Here is a 15,858-nt window from a genome sequence, read left to right as displayed (position 1 = left end):
ATGAGTAAAAGATTATATAAGCGTAATAATTCATCTGTAAACCTAGAAATGTACAGCCAATTTTGAAAGAGATGTACCCTAGCTCAGAAAAATGTTATTGAATAGGTTAATGCTGTTGTATTGAAATGCTTCTTTTAATTAAAATAATAAATAAAAAATAGGCATATGAAAAGTTAAGGATATGTAATTAATAATATAGACAATGTAAAATTAAAATACTTTTCAGATACTGAGACAATAGACATGAAATGAAGAACTGTAATTATTATTTTAAGGAACTTAGAGAATGTAGAACCAAATAAATGGACAATGGGGAATTTCACCAGAAGTGTAGTATTCTTTTACAAAAGGGAATCAATTTCTGGCTGCTATAAAACAGGCAGCCGGGAACATAGATGGACAAGTATTTCTATAGTAGGGTGTTAAAGTCTCAACTTCTATGGCAAGATATGCCATCCTGTACAGTAGTGGCATGAGTATTATGGGAGTAATCAAAGTGAATTTAAGGTCTGTTTCATATGATGGAGCCCATAAATGATACTGATTTCAGGTCAATGAAGTCATAGGTTTAGACAGGTCACAAGGCATGGGGAGAATCAAATACTAGTTTTCTTCTGAACAGTTATAGTGATAAATTGACTCCTAATGACTTATTGTTATTCCCACAGATGTTCGCATCTCTCAACTTTCACCAGAAAAATTACCTTATGCAGCAGATATTAACACAGAAGCCAACAACTGGACAATGTGCAGAGATCAAGAGACTACAGTGTGCTTATTCCTGAATAGAACACTTGTATCAAACTTCTTCCTCTCAAAGGTATCTTTGCAGAAGAGGGGGTGGTGAGATTGTGAAAGCCAGATATGGTGGATGACCACAATGAAATATGGTTTTCCAGACAGGTGATCAGTTCACAGCAATGTTAGAAGCATTGACAAGTCCCACAAAAGCTCAAGCCAGACAAAAATCCCAGCATACATGTGGGGAAATGGATAACAAACCCCAACCTAAGGAGCCTAAGGAAATTTTGGCTACTGACTTCTAGGAAGGGGAGAGACAGTTCTCATTCAAGGATTGGTGCTTTTGCAGATTAACCAGCCTCCAGTGGATGGACTCACACTGATGGGTATTAGGGGATACAATTTAGACTCTGTAGGCCTTATTATGAACACAATAGTGTATAATAAATTGGGCAGGGGGTCAATAAGGTGTGATTGATATATGGGAGGGATTCTAAATACCATCAAATTATAGTGTATGATAACTTCAAAAATTCAATTAATTTTTAAAAAAATGAATTAAATGAGCAACTGAGAAACTACAATATCAACATTTTCCAATAAGAACTAGACAGTGCCTGTGTTTAAAAGTAGCTTAGATAAAGAAAACACACAGGGATAATGAAATAAAATATATAAACAAAGTATCTCACAATGAAATGAAAGGAAAAATAGCCTGAATAAGGCAACAGAGAATTAAAGACAGGTGGGGTACTCTCAGATGAAATAAGGTACGCGTGCCAATTGGGGCCAACTGGAACCATATGGAAATTACTAACATTTTTTTCCACAATTCTTAGAACAGAGAGATGATATCTGAACAATGAAAGCTACAAACTTCAGCTCATTCATTTGTATATAGAGTGTCAATTATATCTTTAAAAATACATACAAGGGCCTGGAGAAATGGCTCAGTGGTTAAGAGCACTGGCTGCTCTTGCAGAGGACATGGGGTGGATTCCCAGCACCCATGTGTGGTAACAATGGTCTGTAACTCCATTTCCAGGGATCTGATACCCTCATCTGAGTTCCACGGTCATTGAACTACATGGGTGTACTTATATACATGCAGGTAATACATTCATACCCATAAAATAAAAATAGAAATAATTTTTCAAAAAGTCAAAAAATTACATACAATATTGGAGGAGAGCAGGTGTTAAGGTAGCTCTTTACAGACTGATATTACTGTTTTTCCTAAACCCAAACTTGGTCTTGTAGATCAGATGAACTTGGTGAATGTATATTTTAATTAAATACAAAGACAACTGTGCATATAACATCCATACATGTGTGGTCTGTTTTTTTCATTAAATATTTTAAAATGCTTGTCATTTATCTTAATTTTGTGTGTGTGTGTGTGTGTCTGTATGTGTGTATGTGTGTTTGTGTGTGTGTTTGTTTTACCTCCATGTATGTAAGGGCACCAAATGTGTACAATGCCTGTGGAGGTCAGAAAAGTGCAATGGATTCCCAGGAACTGGAGTTATAGGTGACTGTTTGCTGCCATGTGGGTGCTGCTGTTTGAACGAGGATCTCTGCAGGAGCATTCAGTGCACTTAACTACTGAACCCCTTAATTAAATAATTTTTATTTGACAGATAAAACTTCTGAACATGAATGAGGAACTTTGTGAAGTTTCTACACATGTATGTTTTGTCAAGTGGCTGTCTTGGGATATTGAAATTATATACCATCTAGAATAGTTTTCATTTCCTCACAAAGACATGTAAAATATCTTCTAGTTACTTTTCTTTATTAAAATACTGTCACTATAATTACCCATTTGCTTAATAGTAAACAAGAATGTATTCAACCCTTCCGCATCCTCCTCCACTTCCCTCTTCACGCCTCCAGCAATCCCTGCTCTCTTCTCCACTCCTCCGAGCTCAACCTCTTTGATTCCACAAGAAAAGTGAAGCTGCATGCTCAGAGACTTTCTACGTCCATCTTATTTCATTTAACAATTTGATCCATGTTGCCAAGAGTCAGTATTTCTATTTCTTATTGATGAATACTATTCCTTTGTATATACTTACCTAATTTTATTTATCCATCCTTTAGTGATGGATACTTAGGTGAACTCATATCTTGAGTATGTGATCTGCTTTTAATATTATTATTTCAGTATACTTCAAATGAGTAAACTCTCTCAGGTTTGTATTTGGTGACTATTTCACTTTATAAAACTTTGACTCTTCAAAGGCAGTCAATATCGTCTATCCTACTAATGCATACAAGATTATTCATTCTTGTGGGGACAATTCCATTCCTCATGTGTTATCTGTCCTCCTTAACAACATCTCGTTTCTGTCACATTCCTCATACTTAAGAGAAGAATGAAGGGCAGAATAAGAAAGGATTGCTTTTTGAGCCAGTTGCTTATTGTGTTTAATCTCTTAAAAAACATGAAGTAGGTGTAAAACCCATTTTTTGCAAGTAAAAAAAAGATTAATAAAACTGAAATAATTCATTTAAGATAAGGCAGATGCGAAAGCAGTGTTCAGACACAATTCTTCACTGCTTTTCATTTTACCTTTCTTTAGATATGATAACTTAATTTGGCTTCTGAATTAACGGTCACTAAAAGCTAATGACGATGAATATCTAGCTTGAACAGAGCTTAAATTTCCAAGGGATGTTTTCAGAACTGGACTGACGAGACTAATAACATGAGAACTGTGGAAACACGAGTAGGGGACCTGTGGTTTGAGATTTAAAAATCAAGAATTAGAATGGAAATTCTAGATATTTGGAGCCCCACTAACCTAAAGTTGAAGTCAGATTGAATTCTTATTGAATTCTTATAAAGGTAAATACATATGTGAACATCCATATATGCATGTTTGCGCATAAGCATACTAAATTTTTTTTTTGGTCTTTTTCAGACAGGGTCTCCCTGTAGCCCCAGCTATCCTGGAACTCACTATGTAAACCAGGCTGGCCTTGAACTCACAGAGATCCACCTGCCTCTGCCTCCCCAGTGCTGGAATTAAAGGTGTGTGCACCCACACCTGGCAGCATACTAATTTTTTTATGAATTAAGTAAATGGAATTTCATCAGCTTAATTAATTTCATCGATTTAAAAAAAATTTATTGTTATTATTTATTATTACTGTGTGAATGATATGTGGTGTGTGTGTGTGTGTGTGTGTGTGTGTGTGTGTGCTTGTGTGTGTGATATGTGTGTGGCAGGGGCACACATAATCCACAGTACATGTGTGGAGGTGAGAGAACACTCTTCTCCCAGTCTATTGTGGGTTCCCAGCATCACATCACTTACTGAGTGCTTTTACTCACTGACCCATCTAACTTGCTCTGGACTTATTCCAATGGCAACCAAGTACCATTTAAAAGTAAGCTACGCTGGGCATGGTGGTGCATGCCTTTAATCCCAGCACTTGGGAGGCAGAGGCAGGCAGATCTCTGTGAGTTCAAGGCCAGCTGGAGCTACAGGGAGACCCTGTCTCAAAAAGACCAAAAAAAAAAAAAGTAAGCCACAAAGTAAGTGACATAATTCTGCTTTCTAATCATAAATTAAATTTGAAGAATTATTAGTTTCATGAAATCTCTGATTCGCTGTTCTATTCAGAAATGGGGACTCTACTTACATAAGATAATTGTGTTGAGTTCCCTGGATAATGGGGATTTCTGTATTTTTCTGTAGGACATTTTGTTACCTAATCAGCAGCAGACTTCCTTTAATTTGTGTTAACTCTTTTAAAATCCAATATTCTTGGCTTTACTTAACCATTGTCAAATATGACGGTATGGGTAGTTTTGCTATGAATGATGTATTTATGGTCAGTGATATACATGTTTTACAGCTAACATGTGAAATTCATAAACCTAATGCTAAAAGAGATGCTAAGTAGTCCCTGGAAAACTTATCTGAAAAGATATTCCAGTGCTGATGAGTTGTCTATGAGTTCATTTTATCTCATCTATTGTAATATGCTGTCAGGTTGATGGTAGTAACAGGTTGGAGGAATACAAATCATAAGTGAGAGGCTTAGTTCCCCATGTTGAAAACAAGTATCCTCCTTTTCCTCTCCACTTTCCTAAAGCATTCACATTACAAAACTTACGATTATGTGTCCTTTCTTCTCACTTTGAAATATATATGAACCTTTTGAAAATTAGTTAGGCCTTTATGATCCAGAAAAGTCTTTCTGAAGCACCTGGGGGCCATCTCTTTGAAATGTACACATCACAGATGATTACATCCCTGCCTTCCACTTACAGTGGGAAGACAGAAGCCTGACTACAGTGGATGCCTTAATACAAGTTTCAAAAATATTTTCCCCTTGAAAAATGAAAAAAAAAAACTATCATTCATTTGAATAAAGAATGTCAGATAGTAAAGATGATTGCTGTAGGAGGTGAAGTGCCAGACCTAAGAACAGGCCACACTAGGGAGCACAGCTTCTGCCTTGAAAGCACAGTCCACACTTCTGCAAAAGAACTAACCTATAATCTGCCCCTGACCTAGAGACTGATGACGTGAGTGGCCTCGATGAGGGGATCTATCAGGGAGCAACAGACCAGCTTATGGGACACTGGGGGCAGGGGGAAAGAGATATAAGGCCTGCCCTTCCCAGCAATAAATGAGTCTGTAGCACCTTGCCTAGTGCCTGCTTCCACCCGACACTTGGTGCTGTGTGTTGACTCCGCGCCGTTCACCCCCACCTCGACCAGAACCCTTGTTCCCTGCAGTCCCTCACGGGCTGGACCCACAAAGAAACCTGCAACAGCTGGCACCTGAACAGGGTTCTCGGCCCCCTGGCGTTGGACTTCGGTTTGTTTGGTGAATAGGTCCCAGGTTTTGTCTGGCCCTTCGGCTGCTCCAGGGTGAGCAAGTGGCCCCATCTTCTGTCTCCTCTGCCCTGTTTGTCATATTTGTTGTTAAATCAGGAAGGCACACTCCTCCACATGGTCCTGAAGCCGACATCGGCACCTTTTATTCCTTGGCTTGTCCCGGTGAGCTCACATAAGGGCTGCTCCATACCAAACTCAGAGCCCAGGCTTCGGGTCATCCTGTTGCCTCTCCTGGAGACACCATGTGAACATATGGCTGAGGGTATCACAGCCCTCGGAAGGCCCTCACTAAGTACAAGACATTTGAATCTGATACACCTCATCATGTCAGGGCAGTTTATGTCTGAGTGGCTCACGGTCCTTGTTTGCTTCATTTGTGCCCTCTTGCTAGTCACTCTTGCCTTTTACTTTTGTGGCAAGTTTCCCTTCATGGGACTTTCCCACAGTGGGCAACTTACCACCACAGTGCAAGGAGCCACAAACAGCAGCACTTAAATCACTCCTTAGAACTCAAGGACTGAAACTGAAACCAAAGGATATTGAAAATTTCTGAGATGAAGCCACTAACTTGGCCCCTTGGATCTCTCCCAAAAATATGTGGGAACCTGACCTCTGGATGCAGGTCCTCTTCTTGGCCTGTAAAAGGGAAGTAGGATTGGGAGTTGTTCCCCTGCCTCATTTGTCCCCAATCCTTTTAGCCATCATTGTCAGCCTTAAGTCCTCCTCCCATGAAAAAGTCATTTCAGCCCAAAATAAGCATTGTCAGGATCAGGCCAGTGTAGACTTTGCCATTACCTCAACCCCCGCTAACCTGGATATGGGAAACAGCCCTGAGGTCGATACAGACAAGGAAGGGGTCCCCTTGCCTCTACCTCTGACCCCACTTTCAAAGCCACAACAATCGGAGACACCACCACCCCAGTACCCCTGGAAGGAACTACGTTCCTCCTGCTCTGATGCATCTCCTGCTCATTATACCCCCTATAGCCCACCCACCCCTTGCTGCCCCTTGCTGGCCATTCTCTGCCTTTCCTGTTAATGTCGGCCCAAATGCTATGCAACAGCCATGGGTGCCCACCACTCTCACAGACCTTGCACTCATCCTCAAAGCTGCAAATGAGTCAGGCCCTGATTCCCCATATTTTGAGCAAGTTCTGCACCAATAGGCCATGCAGTTACAGACTCATTATGATTGGTATAACTTATTAAAGGCAGTATTGGAGCTCTCAGTCTTCCTGAGCTGACGTTCAGCTTACGACGATCAGGCTAAAAATCAGGTGCATCTTAACCTTCAATATGGCCTTAATATTACTCTGGATATGCTCACAGGACATGAACAATATATTGACCCCATTTCCCAGTCCACTATTGGCCTTCATGCTTACTGCTTACTACCAACAAGTTAGTGACCTGGCCTTCAAGGCCCTTAAGTTTTGCTGCCCCCTCCCCCCATTTCCCACAGGCATTCTTCCGCAGTTTGATTCAGCAGCCAGGGGAGTCCTTCACGGACTTCCTCACCTGTGTAACCGGGGCAGTGGAAAAGAGGGTGGAGTCTGTACCCACCAGCGATATGCTTATCAAACAACTGGCATCCAGGGGAGTCCTTCATGGACTTCCTCACCTGTGTAACTGGGGCAGTGGAAAAGAGGGTGGAGTCTGGACCCACCAGCGATATGCTTATCAAACAACTGGCATGGGAGGGCCAAAATACCTCTACCTGCAATGCTATCGTGCCTGTCTGCAATGATGATATTTATAAATCAGTACTCGCCACCAGAGACCTAGACCTAAGGACAGGGCCCATGAAGGCCCTGATCACCTCCTTAGAGGTGCTCTTATTACAAGGAAGGCCCAGCCCCTCTGATTTAAAGATGGCTGCTGGAACGGTGGGAGGACAGGACACTTCCACAGGTACAGCCCGAACAATGGAGCTAGTCCCAAGGCCCACTGCCCCAAATGCCAAAAGGGATTTCATTGGGCAAAAGATTATAGGTCATGGCCCCAATCGGACTTGTCTCTTTTAAACTCACTCGGGGCTCCCCTCAGGCCTGCAAGTAAGAGGGGGAATGAGACAGATTTTATGGACCCTTCCAATTCTTAATCACTCCCCCCTAATGACCTTATTTCTGGATGGGATCACTGTGAAGAGCCTAGTGGACATGGGAGCCAACATTACCATCATCACCAAGAGTGAGTCTCTTTGGTTTCCCCATTGGGAATATCAGTCTGGTCTGCCCATTAAGGGAGTGGGGGTTGGCCAGGACACAAAGCTGGCTGTCTGCCCAGTACACTGGAAGGACTTAGACATGAATAAGGGCACATTCACTGCCATAGTGGCCGACGTCACCCGCAACTTGTGGGGTCAAGACGTAGTCACTCTTGCCTTTTACTTTTGTGGCAAGTTTCCCTTCATGGGACTTTCCCACAGTGGGCAACTTACCACCACAGTGCAAGGAGCCACAAACAGCAGCACTTAAATCACTCCTTAGAACTCAAGGACTGAAACTGAAACCAAAGGATATTGAAAATTTCTGAGATGAAGCCACTAACTTGGCCCCTTGGATCTCTCCCAAAAATATGTGGGATCCTGACCTCTGGATGCAGGTCCTCTTCTTGGCCTGTAAAAGGGAAGTAGGATTTGGAGTTGTTCCCCTGCCTCATTTGTCCCCAATCCTTTTAGCCATCATTGCCAGCCTTAAGTCCTCCTCCCATGAAGAAGTCATTTCAGCCCAAAATAAGCATTGTGAGGATCAGGCCAGTGTAGACTTTGCCATTACCTCAACCCCCACTAACCTGGATATGGGAAACAGCCCTGAGGTCGATACAGACAAGGAAGGGGTCCCCTTGCCTCTACCTCTGACCCCACTTTCAAAGCCACAACAATCGGAGACACCACCACCCCAGTACCCCTGGAAGGAACTACGTTCCTCCTGCTCTGATGCATCTCGGATGACCCCAGGATCATGGACTGTGCCTGTCTTAGGTTGTCCTATTCAGGCATGAACCTTACCTGTCATTGGAACATGGGCATACATGTCCATGTCCTGGCTTAGGTTGATTCAGCCCAATGGGAGCTTACCTGTCATTGACTACCAGCCCTCCAAGGGGTATCATCCCAGGGGATCAGCCGAGGTGGGGAATTATCTATAGGAGGCCTCGTACATTTGTGCAAGCCAAGTCTGTCAGGCTGTATAGAGCTGGTTGAAATCATCTTCGTGTATTGCTCTGAGGGCCTGATATACAGAGTGATTTAATTTTTTCTGACTGTGGGAATGAAGAACAAGGCATTTTAAGAAGTAGAAAGAGAAGAATAATAACGCCTGTCAGGAGTACATAAGTGACGATCCAAGACAGGTCGAACAGTGCTTTTAGATTAGACCAGATTTTCTCTAAGAACCCTGAATTGATGTGCAGCGTGGGGGCTCAGGTATAGTTTAGAGCAATAATTAGATTAGTTAGTAATATAGAGTAATTAAGAAACTTTTGATTCCAGTGGCCGTGAATATAATGTGTGAGTTGTAGGCATGCTGCAGTAATATTCTGCGCTTTATAGGGGGTGAGACAAAGTGACCTAAAGCGAGGGTCACAAGCTAGCAGAGCCATGTGTTTGGTAATTGCCAGCTCTTCAGTTAAGTGATCAATTTGTTGTTGTAATACATTAATTGCCTGGTGAAGATGCTGATTGATAAGGGACTGAGTGTGAAAGGTAGAGGATGTTTTGGACACAGCCTTGTGGAGTGTCTCCACAGTAGTGGAGATTAGATGATAGCTACTGCAGTGGTGGTGGCCGAACCTATTGCAAGGATGATGGCTGAGATGAGAGTGGCAGTGACCCCGAAATCTCATTTTAAGTGGGGGGTTTGTGACAAGGCTGTCCGCTATAAGGGTGACAGCATGGAAGTGGGTTTGTAAATGTAAGAACCACTGGCAAAGAACCTGTTCAAAATATGGGGAGTCAGGGCCTGATTGCTCAGCTGCCTTGTGGATAAGAACGAGGTCAGCAAGTGGGGTGGGCAGCCATGGACTCTGCGCCACATCAGGGCCAACGTTAACTGGAAATGTGGACAAAGCCGAGTGAGGCTTTAAGGAGGGTGGTCTAGGAGGGAGGTGGCATGGTTACTCGAGGGGGAGAGAGTAACTCCTTCCATGGGTATCGGGGCAGGGGACTTTCTGGGCATGGTAGCTCTAGGAGAGTATCCTGAGATATAGGCAAAGGATCTCCTTCCTTATTGGAAGTGGGAGCAGAAGCGGCATCCACCTGCAAGTCCGGGAGTACACAAAGCTGGCTGTCTGCCCAGTACACTGGAAGGACTTAGACATGAATAAGGGCACATTCACTGCCATAGTGGCCGACGTCACCCGCAACTTGTGGGGTCAAGACGTCCTGGAAGACATGGGTGTGGTCCTTACCATAGATGATCAGGCCTTTTATGATGATGTCATAGCCCATGATAAACTTGGCCTCTCTGGGAGAAATTGGAGCCCTGACCAGCACCCGCAGGTGTTGTGGGTTATTCTCAGGCCAGCTGTGAAGACCCTAACCTGGATCAGGTCCCCTGCCGATTAAAGGGGGCAAGAGGCGTGGAGTCATGACACACAGAACCCGGGAGTCGGGTAGAAGCAAGCACTAGGTGAGGTGCTGCAGGCTCATTTAATGCAGGAGGGGGCAGGCCTTATATTTCCCTTTTCTTGGCCCCCAACTCCCTTTAGTCAGCATATCGTTTTATGATTGGTCCATGCCACGCAGTATGTCAGCAGTCACTGGGCTTGCAAGCAGGGTATGGAGGCGTGGGCTCCTTTTGGTGGGCTATTTGTGGACTAAGAAGTGAAGTGAATTCTTGCTGAATCCCAGGGCTCTGGGTCCGGGCCACCTTTGGAGGCCTCCTGCTATATTTCCACCCCTTTTCTTTAAAAATGACTGTCCAGCAAGAACCTGTAGGCAGCTCCGCCTCAGGATGACCCCAGGATCATGGACTGTGCCTGTCTTAGGTTGTCCTATTCAGGCATGAACCTTACCCATCATTGGAGCAGGGGCATACACGTCCGTCCTGGCTTAGGTTGATTCAGTCCAATGGAAACTTACCTGTCATTGACTACTGGCCCTCCAAGGGGTATTGTCCCAGGGGATCAGTCAAGGTGGGGAAATATCTGTAGGAGGCCTCGTACATTTGTGCAAGCCAAGTCTATCAGGCTGCATAGGGTGGATTGAAATCATCTTCGTGTATTGCTCTGGGGGCCTGATACACCAAGTGATTGAATTTTTTTCTGACTGAGGGAATGAAGAACAAGGCATTTAAGAAGTAGAAAGAGAAGAATAATTATGCCTGTCAGGAGTACATAAGTGACGATCCAGGAGAGGTCAAACATCTCTTTGAGATTAGACCAGATTTTCTCTAAGAACCCTGAATCGATGTCCAGTGTGGGGGCGTGGGTATAATTTAGAGGAATAAATTCATTAGTTAGTAATATAGAGTAATTAAGAAACTTTTGATTCCACTGGCCGTGAATATAATGTGCGAGTTGTAGGCATGCTGCAGTAATATTCTGTACTTTATGGGGGTGAGACAAAGTGACCTAAAGCGAGGGTCACAAGCTAGCAGAGCCATGTGTTTGGTAATTGCCAGCTCTTCAGTTAAGTGATCAATTTGTTGTTGTAACACATTAATTGCCTGGTGAAGATGCTGATTGATAAGGGACTGAGTGTGAAAGGTAGAGGAGGTTTTGGACATGGCCTCGTTGAGTGTCTCCACAGTAGTGGAGGATTGGGTGATAGCCACCACAGCAGTGGCGGTCAAACCTAATTCAAGGATGATGGCTGAGATGAGAGCTACAGTGACCCTGAAATCCCATTTTAAGCAGGGGGCTTGTGACAAGGCTGTCCACTCTATAAGGGTGACAGTATGGAAGTGGGTTGCATTGGTGACTGGAACTCAAAGGGCCGTGGGTTAATGCACAAAGAGAACTATGTGAGCTGGGTGGTCTCAGCAGGCCGCCAGTACATAGGTGGTGTTGGTATCGGAGCAATTGAGTTGTCCCCAAGGGTCGGAGGTAACATTGGCTAGCAATAAGGCAAATGGGGGCTGCACACAAATGGGAGTAGAGGGCCAGGATGTAAACTGGTCTATACACTAGCCAATTTTCAACAACTCTGTGGCACCATAAATTGGCTTAAACTGTTCTTGCCCATTCCCTCAGAGGAACTGAGGGCACTGTTTTGTCTTTTGGTGGGCCCCACCTGCCCTTCAGCAAAGATTAACTTAACTCCCCCAGCCATTGCCTTATTACAAAAGATTACTGGGTTACTCTTGTCAATGACCCTCGACAGATATGAGCCCTTACAGTCCCTACAGGCTTTAATGCTATTGACTTCTTCTGGATTCCTTGATGCCCTTTGGAAGACTGGGACACTTATCTGGGTCCATCTCTCATACTCAGAGCTCCAGCAGGTTTCCTCCAAGTTTGATCTGGCCTTTAACTTGGCAGTCAAACTGCACACTCAAGCTAAGAAAACCTCTTCCAGGCCATTTCTGTCATCCAACAACAAGTAGACCTCCCCAGAGAGGAGATAGTGATCATCAAACAGATGATGCTAATGGCCTGTGACCAATGGTTCAAAGCCCTGTGTCTCACACCTTACAAAGTAGATAACCTCACTAGGGCCAGGATGGAACAATTCACCACAAAAGTAGAAGACGAGGGTGACTACTAAGAGGGCACAAAGGACTAAGAGGGCAAAGAAGCACTCTGAGCCACCCGGATGTAAACTGCCCCGTCATGTAAAAGTGTGTTGAATCCAAATGTCTTGTGCTCAATGAGGGACTTCTGGAGGCTGTGACACCTCCAGATGTATGCTCACACGGTGTCTCTGGGACAGGCAACAGGGTGACCTGAAGCCTGGGCTCTGAGTTCAGGGTGGATCAGCCCTTATGTGAACTCACCAGGATGAGCTGAGAGGGGGGAGGTGCCAATGTGGGCTTTGGGGCCACGTGGCAGAGTGTGCCTCCCTGATCTAACAAACTAGTCCAACAATAAAGATGACAGACAGGGTGGAGGGGACAGAGGAGGGGTCTACTCACTTACCCTCGAGCAGCCAAAGAAACAGACAAAACCAGGGGGCCTACTTAGCGAATGAACCGAGGTTCTGAGTGTCACCAACACCATGGGCAGGAGTCCCTGTTCAGGTGCCAGGTATTGTGGGTTCCCCTCAGGCCAGCTGTGAAGACCCTGACCTGGATTGGGTCCCCTGCCGATTGGGGGGGCAAGAGGCACAGAGTCACAACATACAGACCCAGGGAGTCGGGTAGAAGCAAGCACTAGGTGAGGTGCTGCAAGCTCGTTTAATGCAGGAGGGGGCAGGCCTATATTTCCCCTTTCTCCACCCCCAAGTCCCTTTAGTCGGTGTATCATTTTCTGATTGGTTCATGCCATGCAGTCTGTCAGCAGTCACTGGGCTCACGAGCAGGGTAAGGAGGCATGGGCTCCTTTTGGCGGGCTATTTGTGGACCAAGAAGTGAAGTGAATTCTCACTGAATCCCAGGGCTCTGGGTCTGCGCCATCTTTGGAGGCCTCCTGCTACACAGGAACAGCTGGACCTCGGACATTTGTAACCATCCACTAGTAAATATAATACTCCAATATTCGTTATATAAAAAAATGGTCATTTTAGATTGCTTTAGGATTTATGTGCCATCAATGACCAAATGGAAAAAATGGGCTCAACACAGGCTGGCTTGCCCCACGCTGGTGCTATTCCTCCTTCTTATTATATCATAACACTTCATATTAATGATTGTTTCTTCTCAATCCCACTGGCCCCCCAAGATCGTGATCATTTGCTTTAACAGTTTGGGAACTGAACTTCCACAAGCCAGCCCTCAGGTATCAATGGAAAGTCCTTCCCCAGGAGATGAAAAACAGTCCTACTATTTTTCAGCTTTTTGTCCCACGAGCCACTTCAACCATCCCTCACAGTGTACAATTTATTCACTATATGGATGACATTCTGTTGTCCCACCCAAACCCACAATTTCTCTGCAAAGTAACCAGAGACTTACTCTCCTGCCTATAGTCCCTTGGCTTATCTATCGCCTTAGATAAGTTACAGGAGGTGCCTCCTTATAGCTTTTTGGGGCATACCATTTCAGCCAGTGTCCACCCTATGGCCCCTGCCTTTAATTCAAAGCTGGTCTATACATTAGCTAATTTTCAACAACTCTGTGGCACCATAAATTGGCTTAAACGGTTATTGCCCATTCCCTTGGAGGAATTGAGGGTGCTGTTTTCTTTCTTGGAGGGCCCCACCTGCCCTTCAGCAAAGATTAACTTAACTCCCCCAGCCATTGCCTTATTACAAAAGATTACTGGGTTACTCTTGTCAATGACCCTCGACAGATATGAGCCCTTACAGTCCCTACAGGCTTTAATGCTATTGACTTCTTCTGGATTCCTTGATGCCCTTTGGAAGACTGGGCCACTTATCTGGGTCCATCTCTCATACTCGGAGCTCCAGCAGGTTTCCTCCAAGTTTGATCTGGCCTTTAACCTGGCAGTCAAACTGTGCACTCAAGCTCGAAGAACCTTCAATAGAGAACCCGACGCTATTGTGCTCCCCTTTCCCCTCCGTAACCTACAGGCCCTCTGGGCCAATTCCATAAGTTTTCAGACTATGATGTTAGGCTTCCCAGGCGCCATTGACAATCACCTGCCCCAAGACAAAAGAATTCAGGCCCTTCTCACATTGCTGTTTGAGGTTAAGCCATACAGCCCTTCCTCTTCCCCAATTCCCCAAGAGACCATTGCCTTTTCGGACACTAATAAGAAGAACTTTGGGGTCCTGATACATCATCCTGGACCAAAGGACATATGCTTCCACATACAAAATCAGGTTCTCAAGATGTGTGAGGATCCAGACTTCTACCCCGCCCTCAAGGTCCAGCAGGTCTGGCTTGCTGATATCTGAGAAGCGGTTGTGTAACTTCTTGCCCTCCTCCTCCCTCACATGGTCATGCCAGAGGCCATACCCTTCAAGAGCTGATAGTCAATGACAGGTAAGATCCTGATGGCCAGGACGACCTAAGACAGGCACAGTTCATCAAGCTGGGTGCCCTCTGAGGTGGGGTCCACTATGTTGAGGAAAAGAACCTCGACTCCCACTGACTTTTCTAAAATAAAAAGGGATGGATATGTAGGAGGTGAAGTGCCAGACCTAAACACAGGCCACACTAGGGAGCACAGCAGCCACCTTGAAAGCACAGCCCATGCTTCTGCAAAAGAGCCAACCTATAATCTTCCCTGGACCTAGAGACTGATGACTTGAGTGGCCTGGATGAGGGGATCTATCAGGGAGTGACACACAGCTTATGGGACACTGGGGGTAGGGGGAGAGATTAAGTCCCTTGGCTTATCTATCGCCTTAGATAAGTTACAGGAGGTGCCTCCTTATAGCTTTTTGGGGCATACCATTTCAGCCAGTGTCCACCCTATGGCCCCTGCCTTTAATTCAAAGCTGGTCTATACATTAGCTAATTTTCAACAACTCTGTGGCACCATAAATTGGCTTAAACGGTTCTTGCCCATTCCCTTGGAGGAATTGAGGGTGCTGTTTTCTTTCTTGGAGGGCCCCACCTGCCCTTCAGCAAAGATTAACTTAACTCCCCCAGCCATTGCCTTATTACAAAAGATTACTGGGTTACTCTTGTCAATGACCCTCGACAGATATGAGCCCTTACAATCCCTACAGGCTTTAATGCTATTGACTTCTTCTGGATTCCTTGATGCCCTTTGGAAGACTGGGCCACTTATCTGGGTCCATCTCTCATACTCAGAGCTCCAGCAGGTTTCCTCCAAGTTTGATCTGGCCTTTAACTTGGCAGTCAAACTACGCACTCAAGCTCGAAGAACCTTCAATAGCGAACCTGACACTATCATGCTCCCCTTTCCCCTCCATAGCCTACAGGCACTCTGGGCCAATTCCATAAGTTTTCAGACTATGATGTCAGGCTTCCCTGGCACCATTGACAATCACCTGCCCAAAGACAAAAGAATCCAGGCCCTTCTCAGATGCTTAAAGTTAAGCCCCACAGCACTCTTTCTTCCCCAATTCCCCAAGCGACCATTACCTTTTCAGATGCTAATAACAAGAACTTTGGAGTCCTGATACATCATCCTGAAAAACAGGACGTCACCCACATTGTCCATAATCCTGGCTCTGTCCAGTTGGGAGAACTTCTTGCTATACTTAAAGCTTTAGTAAAGTGCCA

The 15,858-nt window shown here is 44.8% G+C and overlaps 1 pseudogene; it reads right to left on the bottom strand.

The window, feature by feature from the left end:
• The window catches only part of LOC103738448, a 164,543-nt pseudogene extending 158,893 nt beyond the window's left edge, over positions 1–5,650 (bottom strand).
• Positions 5,651–15,858: the final 10,208 nt, after the last annotated feature.

The sequence above is a fragment of the Nannospalax galili genome, unplaced genomic scaffold, assembly GCF_000622305.1.
Source record: "Nannospalax galili isolate Female #2095 unplaced genomic scaffold, S.galili_v1.0 scaffold95, whole genome shotgun sequence".
In the NCBI taxonomy this organism is placed as follows: domain Eukaryota; kingdom Metazoa; phylum Chordata; class Mammalia; order Rodentia; family Spalacidae; genus Nannospalax; species Nannospalax galili.
The sequence above is the reverse complement of the archived record's forward strand: the minus strand, read 5'-3'. Positions and strand labels throughout refer to the sequence as shown.